The sequence below is a fragment of the Pipistrellus hanaki genome (assembly GCF_964339955.1).
Source record: "Pipistrellus hanaki genome assembly, chromosome: X".
Taxonomy (NCBI): Eukaryota; Metazoa; Chordata; class Mammalia; order Chiroptera; family Vespertilionidae; genus Pipistrellus; species Pipistrellus hanaki.
Genome location: NC_140524.1, coordinates 45,250,328 through 45,265,638, shown reverse-complemented (window position 1 = coordinate 45,265,638; position 15,311 = coordinate 45,250,328). Strand labels below are relative to the sequence as shown.

Sequence of the window (15,311 nt, the reverse complement as noted above, 5' to 3'; positions counted from 1 at the left end):
TCCCAACTGCCATCCCCTGCTGGCCTGGTCACCCCTAACTGCCCTCCATTGCCAGCCTTGTTGCCCCTAACTGCTCTCCCCTGCCAGCCTGGTTGCCCCCAACTGCTCTCCCCTGCAGGCCTGGTTGACTCTTACTGTCCTCCCCTGAAGGCCTGGTTGCCTTTAACTGCCCTCCCTGCTGGTCTGGTTGCTTCCAATTGCCCTCCCCTGCAACCCTGGGTCCCCTCCAACTGCCCTTGCCTGCAGGCTTGGTTGCCCCCTAATGCCCTCCCCTGCAGGCCTGGCCACCCCCAACTGCCCTCCCCTGCAGGCCTGGCCACCCCTAACTGCCCTCCCTGGTGGCCTGGTTACCCCCAACTGCCCTGGCCTACAGGCCTGGTTCCCCCCTACTGCCCTCCCTTTCAGACCTGGGTCCCCTGCAACTGTCCTCCCCTACAGGCCTGGCCACCCCCTACTGCCCTCCTCTGCCAGCCCGGTCACCCCTACCTGCCTTCCGCTGTAGGCCTGATCGCCCACAATTGCCCTACCCTGCTGGCCTGATCGCCCACAACTGCCCTCCACTGCTAACCATCTTGTGGTGGCTATTTTGTGTCCACATGGGGATATCATCTTGTGTGTTGGTGTAACAGTCAATTTGCATATTACTTCTTTATTATATAGGATTATTTTCTTATTTTCCATAAGAACCTACTTTTGCTCCACCTTGTGTAATTGTGTGTGTGTGTGTGTGTGTGTGTGTGTGTGTGTGTATTAAAGGGCAACCTTCCAAGGATGAAAGAAACACCTCTTTCCTCTGGGAAGTAGAGATAGAATTCTGTGAACCCTGAGCCCCTTCCTTGACAGCCAGGGAAGATAAGTCTGTTTTCTGTTGATACTGATTCAGGCTCCAGTTTTAATGTCATTTAGACTCTCCACAGTGGGCCCTGAGAATTATTGCTGATGTTGGTAAAAGAGAGAAGCATGTCTGCTAGAGATAGTGACAAACCAGAGAGTGCACAGCTGTTTTTAAGGGGACATGCACCACCCAGAGTCAGTGGATATTTTCCAACTGTATTTTGTGCCTGTGTTGCTGGATCTTAAAACTTAAAAAAAATGCCAAAGCCCAAGCTTTTTATAAGAAATCTCCTGATTTTTTAGAATTTGTCAAGCAACTGAAATCTTAAAATATGAGCTAAATAAATATGTCCACACACCACACACATATTTGCTGCCAGTATGACCTCTGGGTTATTATGAGAGGAAAGACTTGGTAGGCTTTCAGCATGGATAGTAAATGAGGTTAGCAGCAGGCAGGCAAGAAGGAGAGAGACTGAGTAGGCAGAGGGAAAAAAGGAACAGGAGCCCTAAGTATGGTCCTTGAAAGGGGGTGAGAACTGCTTTGGATGAGTGGACTCCAATAGAGAAGCACTGTGAGAGTCACCAATTGTATTCAGGAGCTGTGTCTGATAAGAATCTTTGCAGGCTAGCCACCCCATCTTCAGAGGGTGGGAATAAGAACAACTAACATTTATTGGACATGTACACTGTGCTAGGCATTGTTCTGAAAACTTTACATGTAGTACTTAATTTGATCATCACAATATCCCTGGGAGGTTGGTATTGTTATTACCTCCATTTTCCTTCATCTCACCTGCACAATAGACTTGCCCCAGTTGACTTCACAGAGCAGGAACTTGCTCTGTCTGGATGAAACACCCCATAAGTCAATGCACTGCTGTGGGCAGAATGCCCAATTGGTAGCTAGCATGGGTTTCATATAGCAAACCCACCCCAATTCTAAGAACCCTAGGACTCACATCCTGCTCTCAGAGAGAAGTTCCTAAATTTGTTCATTGGGTCCATGAACTGAGCATGTTAGCATTCCATAATTGAGGCAATTGGAAGTAGCAATACTATTATAGTTTTATTCCCTAGGAACCAATAGCAGATTCCTGAAGGAGTGACCTACAGGACAGGCCAGCTTTTATGGGACAAAAAGCATGTGCATTTGATGTCCTAGAAAATTACTTTATATAGAGTATTGCAAGGAGGGATTTGGAGGAACTGGAGAGGAGCATGAAGACTCTGAGGACCCAGAGCAGAGAGAAATGAGAAAAAAAGAAGAAAAAAAAAGAAAACTAGAAAGAGGCAAATATAGAGTTGAACTGCAACATGACTTTTCTGAGGGTCAATCTTGTATGGAATCCATGAGTCTGGCTGAGGCCAGAGCCATGAGTCAGAGAAGGAAATGGGGTTAGGAAATTTAATCATTCCAATGTTGAGACTAGGGCTTCTGGTATCTTTGAACATTTTCCCATTTAGTTGCATAACTATAGCCACAGAAGTGGGGCAGCATGGGGGTGGATTGTGAAGCTAGGTTAAAGTCTTGGTTTATAATTATCTAAATATATATTTATCAAAGGCTTACAAAACAGGGCTTTTAAAAGTTCTGAGTGATGTCCTTTCTGGTATTTTCTTAGGGAAATGAGATTGTTGTTTCATCAAATGATGGGTTATTTATTGATGGAGAAAAGTAGCCAGCAGGACCATTTCCCCATGTTGCTTAGTAACTTTTACACACACTCATAAGTCATATTTAAATATCAGTTTAGGACTATTAGTTACAAAATAACTTTTAAACAGTTTCATGTCTACTTTATAATGTTAAAACAGAAGTTAGTATGTTTTCCTCTCTCAGCTACTGAATATGAATACTTTGGACCCACCAGTTAGTTGGTCATTTAATAATATTTATTGAGAGCTCCCTGTTTGTCATCATTGAGCCTAATAAGAATAGCTATCATTTATTGAGCATTTACTATCTGCCAGACATTGGGCTAAGTAGATTATCTTATTGAACCCCAATTACCATCCTACTCAGTTACTTCTATTTTACAGAAGAGGAAACTAAGACTTAGAGAAGTTAAGTAACTTACCCAGGGCCAGAGTACAAACACAAGTCTCTCTGCCTTCAAAACCTTCATCCTAAACTGTAGTAACAACAACCACACCATAAGTGACAATAACTGACATTTTTTTTGAAAACTTACCATGTGCCAAACATAGTTTTGCATATGCATCATCTCATTTAACCCTCAGAATGACTCTGTGAACTCAACACTATTCTTGTTATTGTTATTCTATTTTACATACTAGAGGCCTGGTGCACGAAATTTGTGTACTGGGTGTGGGGGTGTCCCTCAGCCCAGCCTGCACCTGAGCCTGATAACCCCCAGCTGCCCTCCCCTGCTGGCCTGATGGCCCCCAACTACCCTCCCCTGTCAGCCTGGTCACCCCCAACTGCCCTCCCCTGCTTTTCATCTTATGGCAGCCATCTTTTGATGACATGGGGGTGGCCATCTTGTGATGATGCAAGGGCTAGATGCCACTTAGGCTTTTATTATAGAAATAAGCTTCAAGTGGTAAGATGATAGAAATAAGGCTTCAAATAGTAATCTTCCCAGAGTCACACAGCTGGTAAGTGAACAATTTGTGATTCAAAACAGGTCCATCTGGCCCTAGCTGGTTTGGCTCAGAGGATGGAGCATTGGCCTGTGGACTGAAGGGTCCCAGGTTGGATTCCAATCAAGAGCACATGCCCAGGTTGTGGGCTTGATCCTCAGTGTGGAGCATTCAGGAGGCAGCCGATCAATGATTCTCTGTCATCATTTATGTTTCTATCTCTCTCTCTCCCTTCCCTATTTTCTCTGAAATCAATAAAAAAAAAATATTTTTTTAAATAGGTCCATCTGACACCAGAGACAAACTCAAAGGTTATTTCCTTCAGGAATCTTTACTTAAACTCTCTAAAATGTTTTAATTCTTTTTTACAAAAATATATTTTATTGATTTTTCACAGAGAGGAAGAGAGAGGGATAGAGAGTTAGAAACATCGATGAGAGAGAATCATTGATCAGCTGCCTCTTGCACACCCCCCACTGGGGATGTGCCAGCAACCAAGGTACATGCCCTTGCTCGGAATCGAACCCGGGACCTTTCGGTCCGCAGGCCGACGCTCTATCCACTGAGCCATACTGGTCCCGGCTCTAAAATGTTTTAGGCATCCATGTACATGTTCACATTGCACCTTGCTTCTATCATAACTTACCATTGATGTTATAATTATTATCACCAGTAGTATCATTTTTTAGTGTTTTGTGCATACACCATACATACATTATCTTTAATTTACCCAGTAGTATGTGGAAACAGGTTCATAGAAGTTAAGTAATTTACCCAATATCACACAGCTAGTAGATATAGAGCTGGGCTTCAAAGCCAAGTCTATTGGTCTTCACTGAGTCAAAGTCCATACATTTCCCATTAAATAATGCTGCCTTCCTTCATTTTGTATTGCAATTGTGTTTGTGTGCTTATATGATCCAATAAGCCAGGGTCAGTGCTTTTAGGTAAAGGGCCAAATCATGAATATTTGATGTTTTGTGAGCCATACAATTTCTGCTGCAGCTATTCAACTCTGCTGGTTGTATCATGAAAGCAGTCATAGACAACAATAAACTAATGACTGTGGCTATGTTTCAATAAATATATGCATATTCAAGTTTGAATTTCATATAATTTTCATGTGATTATATATATATAATTGTATTTTTCACCATTTAAAAATGTAACAACCATTCTTTGCTCCTGGGCCATAAAAAACAGGCAGCAGCCTGGATATGGCCAATGGGCTCCTAAAATAGACTGATAACTCCTCAAAGGTAGAGGTTAAACTTCTTCATCACTTTCTTCAGGATTTCACCTAGTACCCATAGTTGGGGCACAGTAAAAATGTATTGGCTGACAGTATAAAATGATGTTTGTTGAAAGGCAGACTTCAGCTAGACCATAGACTCTAGGGGCAGTTTGCTTTGGTTTAAATCCCAGCTTTGTCACGTTCTAACTATATAACCTTCGGTAAGTCACTATAAACTTACTCTGTTTCCTCATCTAAAATTTGATGTAATAATAGTATCTCTCATATATGTTGTTGTGAGGACTTCATATGTTAATAAAGCACTATAGCAGTGCCTGACATTTTAATAATTATTATTATGAAACTGAATAAAACAATCCTGTGTTTAGAAACTTGCAAAGAATATCTACCATTTATCCTCTCTTTCTCCCACTCCTCCCAGCCTTTACCTATTCCTCAGATCTTCATTACTCTATTTCCCATGTCCATGGGTTGTGCATATAAGTATATAAGTTCTTTGGTTTATCTCTTCTCATTTCCTCAAACCCACATAAAGATATATCAGTCTGTTCCATTGCCTCCATGCTTTGGGTCTTATTTTGTTGGTCAACTCATTTTGTTCATTAGATTCCAAAATAAGTGAGATCATGTGACATTTGTCCTTTTCAGTTAGGCTTATTTCACTTAGCATAATGGTTTCCAAGTCCATCCATGCTGTCTCAAAGGGTAAGAGATCCCTCTTTTTCATAGCTGCATAGTATTCTATTGTGTAAATGTCCCACAGCTTTTTTATCCATTCATCTACTGATGGGTACTTGGGCTGTTTCCAAATCTTAGCTATTATAAATAACATTGATACGAACATAGGGGTGCATATATTCTTTCTGATTGGTGTTTTGGTTTTTTTAGGATATATTCTCAGAAGTGGGATTACTTCGTCAAACAGAAGTTCTATTTTTACTTTTTTGAGGAAACTCCATACTATTTTCTGTAGTGGCTGAACGAATCTGAATTCTCACCAGCAGTGAAATAGTGTTCCCTTTTCTTCACAACCTTGCCAGCACTTGTTGTTTGTTTATTTTTTGATGATAGCCATTTTGACAGGTGTGAGGTGATATCTCATTGTGCTTTTAATTTACATCTCTCTTATGATTAGTTACTTTGAGAATTTTTCTTAGCCATTGTATGTCCTCTTTGGAGAAATTTCTATTCTGGTCTTCTTCCCAGATTCTAATTGGATTGTTTGTCTTCCTTTTGTTCAGGGAGAAAGAGAGGATAAATGGTAGATATCAGTAATAAGGTCAGTTCCAGAGCTGTGATTCAAAATGCATCACTTTGTGGTTTTAATCAACAATAAAAATATATTTGAAAAGTGTTTGTTTTGTCCATATCTGACTTGATCTTCCAATAGTGTTCAACATACTCTTTCCTACAGTAATCTCTCTTAGTCTCTGTGACACTATACATAAAAAAAAATAATAATAATGAACAACATAAACAGACCCAGAGAAAGAGAACCAGCGATCAGACTCTCAAACCTCAGAGGGAAAGTAAGGGAGGATGGGGGTAAGGAGAAGAGATCAACCAAAAGACTTTTGTTCATACATATGGGCCTAGCCAGTGGCCATGGACAACAGGGGTTGGGGGGGCATATCTAGGGAGGGGTTTGGGATGGGAATGGGGGAATAAGGACAATTATGTGAGACCATAATCAATAAAAAAAGTAATAATAATAAAAAAAATTCTACTGTATCTTTGACTGCTCCCATTTAGTCTGTTTTGAAGGCTCCTCCTCAATTAAATATCTAAATTTTAGAATGCTTCAGCACTAGTTCCTTGGGCCTCTTCTCTATCTTCACTCTCTCACTAAGTGATCTCAATTCCATTGGCATTAAATATAATCTACATGTTGATTCCTTCCATATTCAAAGCCAGCAACACTTTCTTTATGGTTATGCTCTTTGCTCTCCTTCATAAAAATCCTCCAGATTTAGGTTTTTAATAATCAAGACCTGAAGTCCTCTGTGAACCCCTCATAAATTTAATACTTGATGGTTGAGATTAGGGCAGAGGTTTTCTGCCCTTTCTCAGCTCTTTTCTTATACCAAAGAGATGTCATGCCCCGGGGCTTCTGGGGTTTTCTTAGGAGAGTGAACTCCATCTATAGCTTTAGCTGAGTATGCCTAACACTGGGACAATTGTCCTACATGCCTACACACTATAATAACTCTCTTCCCTTTCCCCACCAGGCAAATTATTTCTGCTTCTCAGCTCGAGTCACCACACAGTAAGAGCTACCACAAGGCCAGTAACCCCAACTTTCTGTTTATTTATTTTTAAGGGATAGAGAAACAGGAGAGAGAGAAAGAAAAAGAGTAGAAGTAGGTAATGGAACAAAATGAACAGACCACAAACCAAAGGGATGGCTCTGGTCTTATACTTCCTCTTAGCATGGAGATGCCTTGATGTGTTAGGCAACATTTTCTTTGCTACTCGGTTTCATTTCCCTTGCTCTTCATATTCCATCTGAATATTGTAGATAAAGGAGCTCATGTTCTGCTATGGTGTTAGGGACCCAAGAAAACTCCCAGATCCATTGCAAGGAGGATTTAGGAAAAGAGCCCTATGAACATTCTCATGGACCCTAAATAGGTAGAATCTAATACACAAAGTTAAAGATACTGTTGGAACAATTAAGATGACTTTGAAATTCAATGGCAATGTAGATAACTCATATAATAGGGTTTTATGTGGCCATAATACTCTTGAAGGACAGTATATAAATATTAAGCTCAGAAGGGAAGCTTTGGGATAAGAGACAGTGAAAGAGGAAGTGACTCACAAATGAAAATTTTCAGCTGGTCAGAACATTCTGTCTGACGCATTTGACCACTGATATAGTAAGGAAGAAGGCTATTGTTTCCGTCTTCAAAAACAAAGGCTGCTTGGGGTGACTATCATGTTTCCACTGAAGCAAAGTTCACCATCAGAAACCCTTTGGGATTAACTTCTGTACAAAATTTCAGCCATGTATGTGCAGAATCATATTGTAGATTTAAACTCTAATGAAGGACCTTTACTTTACCAGTACAACCCAGGAGCTGTACTAAATATTCAATGACAGGTCAAGTTTGAAATATAGCCAGTATACTTGCAAAGAAACAATAATAATTAAAACACAGCCACTCTAGAATGAAAAATGGATGACTGTCTCATATTCACACAGCTGCAATATGATAGATTGAAGAGGGACAGCCATATGCTGGGTGGACAGAAAAATACTATAATGATGTGTCAAGTCAGGACTTTGTAACATAGACTACAGATCCTGGGGGAAACTGCAACATATGGAAAACGAGGAGTGATACAACTGGGACTAGGGCTGTCGTTCTTTTTAAGGAAGGACCAGGGGACAAAGAGTTTTAAATTAAAATGATACATTTAAAGACAAACTTACGTATGGAGTATGCATGATACCAATGGTCAATAGGCATAGTTCTGCATATGTAACTATATAGGGGTATACATGGCAGCTCTAGAGTTCAAACAGTGATTATCATAAAGAGAATCAATTGTTACTATATGGAATAATGCAATAAAATTAATTATCTAGAATTAAATTAAAATGCTTACTGACCACCAACTATAGACTATGCTAATTTTAACATAGGAAATTGAAGACAGAAATGTTACAAACCAGCTATGATTTTGATCTTTTCAAGAAAGACTTGTGATCATCTTCAAGGAAAGGAAATTTTTAAAAATTGGGAATTAAGAATGTAAAACAAAGTTCTTTTAAAACGAATGTTTGAAAAGTTAGTAATGTTATTTTTTCATTTACACCCACCTAAAACTTTCTGCAAGGAATTTTACAGGGTTATTGAGATAACTATCTGACTAGTTGCCCTACTTCTCTGGTTTTGTGTACTAAAGGTTCTTAACCTGAAGCTTCAGAGGACCTATGAACCTAGTGAAATTACATGCAGAACTCTGCATGTTTATGTGTGTATTTACAAACATGTGCACATTTACCCTTAAATAAGGATTGTTCCCTTCTTTTTATATTACCTGGTTAATTTGACATTAATTAGTATTTTTGTCTTTAACCATTACATATTTACCATCAGTGTAACTAACATACTGTATACATCTGTGGCCAGAATAGTGACCAGGGGAGAGACAAAAACAGAAGATGCAGACTTAATTGCTAGTGCAATCAGCTGATATTAGGATCCTGTGACTCAGTAAAAATAATTTGTCTCACTATATTGTTCCATATCCTATCTAACTTATGAGGAAAGAAAATGAACCTCCACCTAAAAATTACCTATTATATGCCAGGCACTACCATTTATTTATTGATGTAACAAATATTTACTAACTGCCTACTATGTTTTTTTTTTTTAAGTTTCTTTATTGATTAAGCCATTACATATGTGTTCTTATCCCACCATTATCCCCATCCCCCACACTCATGCCCTCATCCCCTGTTGTCTGTGTCCATTGGTTAAGCCTATATACATGCATACAAGTCCTTTGGTTGATCTCTCCCCATTAACCGCCCTCCTTCCGTACCTTCCCTCTGATGTTTGTCCGTCTCATAGATGTTTCTCTGTCTCGATCTGTTTTTGTTCGCCAGTTTATGTTGTTCATTATATTCAATAAATGAGTGAGATCATGCGATATTTATCTTTATTTGACTGGCTTATTTCACTTAGCATAATACTCTCCAGTTCCATCCATGTGGTTGCAAATGGTAAGAACGTTTTCCATTGTGTAGATGTACCACAGTTTTTTAATACACTTATCTGCTGATGGTCACTTAGGCTGTTTCCAAATCTTAGCTATGGTAAATTCTGCTATTATGAACATAGGGGTGCATATGTCCTTTCTATTTGACGTTTCTAGTTTCTTGGGATATATTCCTAGAAGTGGGATCACTGAGTCAAATGGAAGTTCCATTTAAAATCAGAAATGAAAGAGGCGAAATAACAACAGACCACACAGAAATACAAAGGATAGTTAAAAATATTATGAACAACTCTGTTCTAACAAACTAGACAACCTAGAGGAAATGGACATATTCCTAGATAAATACAACCTTCCAAAACTCAATTGGGAAGATTTTAAAAATCTCAATATGTCAATAACTATGCAAGAAATTGAAGCAGTCATCAAAAAGCTTCCAGCAAACAAAAGCCCAGAGCCAGATAGCTTCACAGGGGAGTTTTACCAAACATTCAAGGAAGACTAAAACCTATACTCCTATTCCAAAAAATTCAAGAGGAAATAATACTGCCAAGGTCATTCTATGAAGCCAGCATCGCCCTAATACCAAACCAGATAAAGACAACACAATGAAAGAGAATTACAATCATGAACATAGATGCCAAAATCCTCAACAAAGTTCTAGCAAATCAGATCCAGCAGTACATCAGAAAGATCATACACCATGACCAAGCAGGATTTAACCTGGAGATGCAAGGATGATACAATATCCACAAATTAATAAACATGGTACATCACATAAACTAATTGAAAGATTAAAATCATATAGTCATATCAATTGACACAGAAAAAGCATTTGACAAAATCCAACACCCTTTATTGATAAAAACTCTCAGCAAGGTGGGAATAGAAGGATCATACCTCAACATAATAAAAGCCATATATGACAAACCCACAGCCAACCTCATACTTAATGGGCAAAACCTAAATAATATCCCCTAAGAACAGGAACAAGACAGGGATGCCCACTCTCACCACTCCAGTTTGACATAGTACTGAAGTACTAGCCATTGTGATCAGACAAGAAGAAAAAAAAGGCATCCAAATTGGAAAAGAAGTAAAATTGTCCTTATTCGCAAATGACATGATACTGTACATAAAAAACCCTAAAGACTCCATCAAAAAATTATTAGACCTACTATGTTTACACACATTATTTTCTTTCTTAGATCACACACATTAAGAATTACTTATGGATGAAGAACTTAAATTTCAGAGAGTTTAATTAATTGCTCAAGATCAAACAGAAGCTCTTTCTTTGCCTAGCGCAGTCATGACTCATGGTCCCAAGTAGCATTTGTGTGTGTAGCAGTTCCAAATCATTGGATGCTGGATAAACTGACCAGTGTGTTAGCTCCTCAGCCATCTACCGGTCCTCATAAGCTGAGAGAATGTCTCCCTTTTCTTAAGGAACAGACCTAAGCATGCTCTAACTGTTAGAGTCTAACAGGAGATGAAATAAAGATCTTTATGCAGCACTTTATTATGGTTGATGGCAAGGTCCAAACTGATATAATCTACCCTGATGGTTTTATGGATGGCATCAGCATTGACAAGACTGCAGAGAATTTCCTCCTTATCTATGACACTCGGCCACTGTATTATATATACCTGACGAGGCCAAGTACAAGTGCAAAGTGAAGAAGATCTTTGTAGGCACAAAAGGAATCCCTCATCTGCTAACCCATGATGCTTGCACTATCCAAAACTCTGATCCCCTCGTCAAAGTGAATGACATCATTCAGATTGGCAGAATTTTGAGACTGGCAGAATTACTGATTTCATCAAGTTTGACACTGGAAACCTGTGCATAGTGACTGGAGGTGCTAACCTGGTAAGAATTAGTGTGATCACCAACAGAGAGAGGCACCCTGGTTCTTTTGATGTAGTTCATGTGAAAGATGCCAATGGATACAGCTTTGCCACCCCAACTCTCCAACATTTTTGTAATTGTCAAAGGCAACAAGCCATGGATTTCCCTCCCCGTGGAAAGGTATCCACCTCACCATTGCTAAAGAGAGAAACAGGAGACTGGCATCCAAACAGGGCAGTGGGTGGAATGAGCTCTAGGTGACATAATTGGAAAAGTCTTTGTATTTAATTAAAGAAAATACAGCATAAAAAAATCAAACAGGAAATGTTAGAGTGGGGATTTGAACCCTGGGCTTGTCTTAAAGCATGAGTTGCTATCTTTAATCCCATTTTATAAATGAAAAAAATTGAGACCTAAAAAGGCAAAATGGCTGACTATACACTGAGTGGCCAGATTATTATGATTGCTGAGCACATAATAATCTGGCCACTCAGTGTATATCCTATATATCAATAATAAAAGGCTAATATGCAAATTGTCCCCTTGACCAGTAGTTCGACCAGCAGGCAGGCTGGCCAACCACCCAAGTCCCCTCCCCCTGGACAGGCTGGCCGGACCCCACCCATACATGAATTCATGCACTGGGACTTGACATTGCAATCACATACTCCTTGAGACTATAGCTTTATACTGCTTCAGATATCAGACAGATCTCTTAGCCAAAACTTCTATAGGTTAATGATGAAAGACTTGACATTGCAATCACATACTATTAGGATCACAGCCACACTTGCCACAGTCATACATTTCTATTATACCCATTACAAGAGTGGGGCCACTGAGACTCTTCTGTTTATTACACTTGATGGCAGTCCTGATTTGCTCAGTGCTAGTTCTCTGCTTATGTAGTTCTCTGGAGAATTCTGCCTCAGTTCTCCAAACAAGACTCCAGGATAATGTAGAAAGAAACTCTGGCTTTTCCACTTCTTAATATGAAATGAAAATGGTGGGAGTTATTGAGAGATACCTACACATAGTTTGCCCAGTACCCTGTATCTTCAAAAGAATGACCTTGGGCTGCAAGAGGATTATAAATCAGATGGCAAATAACTAAGAAGGCAGGAGTTACACATTTCCTGAGCTGGTAACTGCACCCTTTGGAATACTAACTAGTTGCAATATCATTATCATCAAGATTAAAATACCCTGTTTACTGTACCATATACTTTTTAACTCTAAAATTTCTCAGAATCACCACTATATTAATGGAATCACTGGGTATACTTACTGGAAGCCTGAACATTCTAAGTACACCTACTATTAATGAAAACCTTGGAAAATGTAGATGAATCTAATTCTAGAAATCTACTCTACTAAAAGGTTGCATTCTGAATGTGGTCACTGCTTTTGGTTTTCCAATATTAATAAACTGTAACCCCCTTTACCCCAGCCCCCATGATTATGGTCATTGTCCAGAGTAGCTGGTTGACACATCAATATACACATCACTTTTAAAACTAGGTGTTGGAACAATTTAATAGAAAAATGTAACCCTTGTAGTGGTGAACACACAATACAATATACAGATGATGTATTGTAGAATTGTACACATGAAACCTATATAATTTTATTAACCAGTGTAACCCAGTAAATTCAATTTTAAAAAATAATGAAAATGGAACCCAAGTCTCTAAATTTTGAGATGAAAAAGCCAACCAATCTTCCAACCTCTACTTCTCCAGAGCTATGTTTGCTGTAGAAATTGGGAAGGGGATTTAGATATGATATCTTAGATGCTCTGGAGATATTTTTCAGCATCTATGAGGTCTAGACTTAGTGGTAAATGGAGTGTTGACTTTCATCCTGTGGTTACCTGAAGGTTTCAGTTCTTCAAATCAACACACACTCGTGTTTCTTCTGGGTACAAGGTATGCTGTCTGCTGAATGTAGGTCTTCAAATGTATTGGTTTTATTTTTTTATTTTTTTGTAGTCTCTCTTCCTCTACTCGCTGTTTCTCATAAACAGGCCAGAGTAGATAAACAGGATGATTTCTACTATGCATAGGGAAAATCCACTTCAACTTTTTACTTACAATATGACTTAGAGAATATTTCATGGAAATAACCCAGTACTTGTTTAAGAAATAGTACTGGGTCTGGTTCAGAGAAGACTTTTAGCTAATTTGTATAATAAGTGAAGCAAGAATTTTTAGTCTGACAAGTCAAAATTTTCCAAACCCACATATATGAGAGTATTTTTATCTATGGCTCTCATAAGACTATAATGTTAGAAAACCAAAATGTTGGAAAATGGAAAACACCCATTAAATGGAAGGATAGTGAATTTCCCTCTCTGATTACATATCTGAACACTGAGTAATTTTTAATGAGTCCAACATTAATGTGTTTTTGGCAAAGACTCTGGGGATGATACACTAGAAAATATGAACCTTAAAGTTGCATTTTACATAATTTATTCAGTTAGCAAGCAGAAATTAGGATTGAAAGCAAACAATTCAGGAATTCTGAGTATATGAGACACTGCAAGTGTCTTTCAAGTAGATGAACCTAGTGGAAAGGTAAAGTACCCGCCTTACCTCATCCTATTATTTTGCCAAGACAAGAACCTCTTTGGAAAACTAGGGGAAAAGTCAAATGACTTCTGGATAAGGTTACTTTAAGAGTTCATTCTTGGGCCATGCTCTTAGCTTTCGCAAGCTGGTTGTGCAATCACATAATTCAGAAGAGGCAGCTGTTGGAGAAATGTCATCAGATTTCACTTGAGTGTGTGTGGGGGAGTTCCACTTAGTGTATCTGACCCAAGTTCCAGGAAGGAAATACGCCTTTACTCAATGAAATTCTATGAACTTATAAGCTAGACTTCAGGTTCAGAGAGAAAAGTGAGTCATAAAACAGTGTGGACTAGATGTTACTCCAGCCCTCTCTCTACACTGCCATTTTTCTTCACACTTTTTTTTTTTTTTTGGTATATCCTTGGTGTAAGGACTGTGGAGCACACAGAGACTGTGGAGCAGACAGAGAGAGAAGTCCTTAAAAGATGTGCTCCATGCATCTATACTAATAAAAGGGTAATATGCTAATTAAACCAAGAAACCTTCTGGGAGATCTTTAGGACAAAGCCATGGTGATGAGGCCAAGGCAGAGATGGTTAGGTGGCTATCAGGCCAGGAAGGTAGGGCAGTTGTGGGTGAGCAGGCCAGCGGGGGGTGGGGAGTGGCAGTTGGGGGCAAGCAGGCTGGCAGGCAGAGTGGTTAGGGGCAATCAGGCAGGCAGGCAGGCAGATGAGTTGTTAGGGGCCAGTGGTTTCAACAGGGTACAGGCTAGGCTGAGGGAAACGCCCCTGTGCATGAATTTTGTGCACTTGGCCACTAGTATATATGTAAAAAGCTAGAGACAGTAATGCTGTCATGACCATAACGACCTAACGACCTACCGACCGGTTGCTATGACACCCACTGTGGCCAGCGAACCTGCCTGATCTGGGTGGAATTGCCTCCAACACCCCAATCGGGGTAGGGCCAGCAGACAACCATGTTGGCTGGCAGAAATTCGGGGTCCAGGGACCTTGGAGTTGCTCAGCCTGTCTCAGGCAGCTGCATGGGCAAAGTTCTTCTTTAACAGAAGTGGATCTAGGATCAGGGCACTGGAATTGGGGATGGGGTGGAGAGGCTTTTCTGGTGCCAAAGCAGTCCCACTGTTGAGCACAGCACCTGAGAATGTGGCCCTGGTCAAAACAGTGGCGGGAATAGGGCCAGGAGCAAGTGGGCCATGATGTACCGCAAGGCTCTGGGCCAGAGACTAGAGGGGAAGCAAGCCAGGATGGAAAGGCCCCATGCCAGACAGAGCCCTGAGTGGCAGGGGCGGGTCAGTGCTGGAAATTCTGGAGGAATGGGCAGGACTGCAGCCTCGTGCCTTTTTGGCCTTGGCCTTAGAATTCAGAGGTCTTCCCCACTTCAAAAGAGAGGACGTGGTGAAAAGTGGCAAGGCCACAGGAGGAATAGGAAATTTTGTGGC

At 40.0% G+C, this 15,311-nt stretch overlaps 1 long non-coding RNA gene and 1 pseudogene across 2 annotated transcripts in view; one reads left to right on the top strand and one right to left on the bottom strand.

The window, feature by feature from the left end:
* The window catches only part of LOC311615240, a 974,758-nt gene that overhangs the window by 694,915 nt on the left and 264,532 nt on the right, over positions 1-15,311 (bottom strand). The window lies entirely within an intron of this gene.
* LOC311615113 (small ribosomal subunit protein eS4-like) lies at positions 10,775-11,533 on the top strand (annotated as a pseudogene). Its single transcript has one exon. The product of its transcript is annotated as a small ribosomal subunit protein eS4-like (transcript).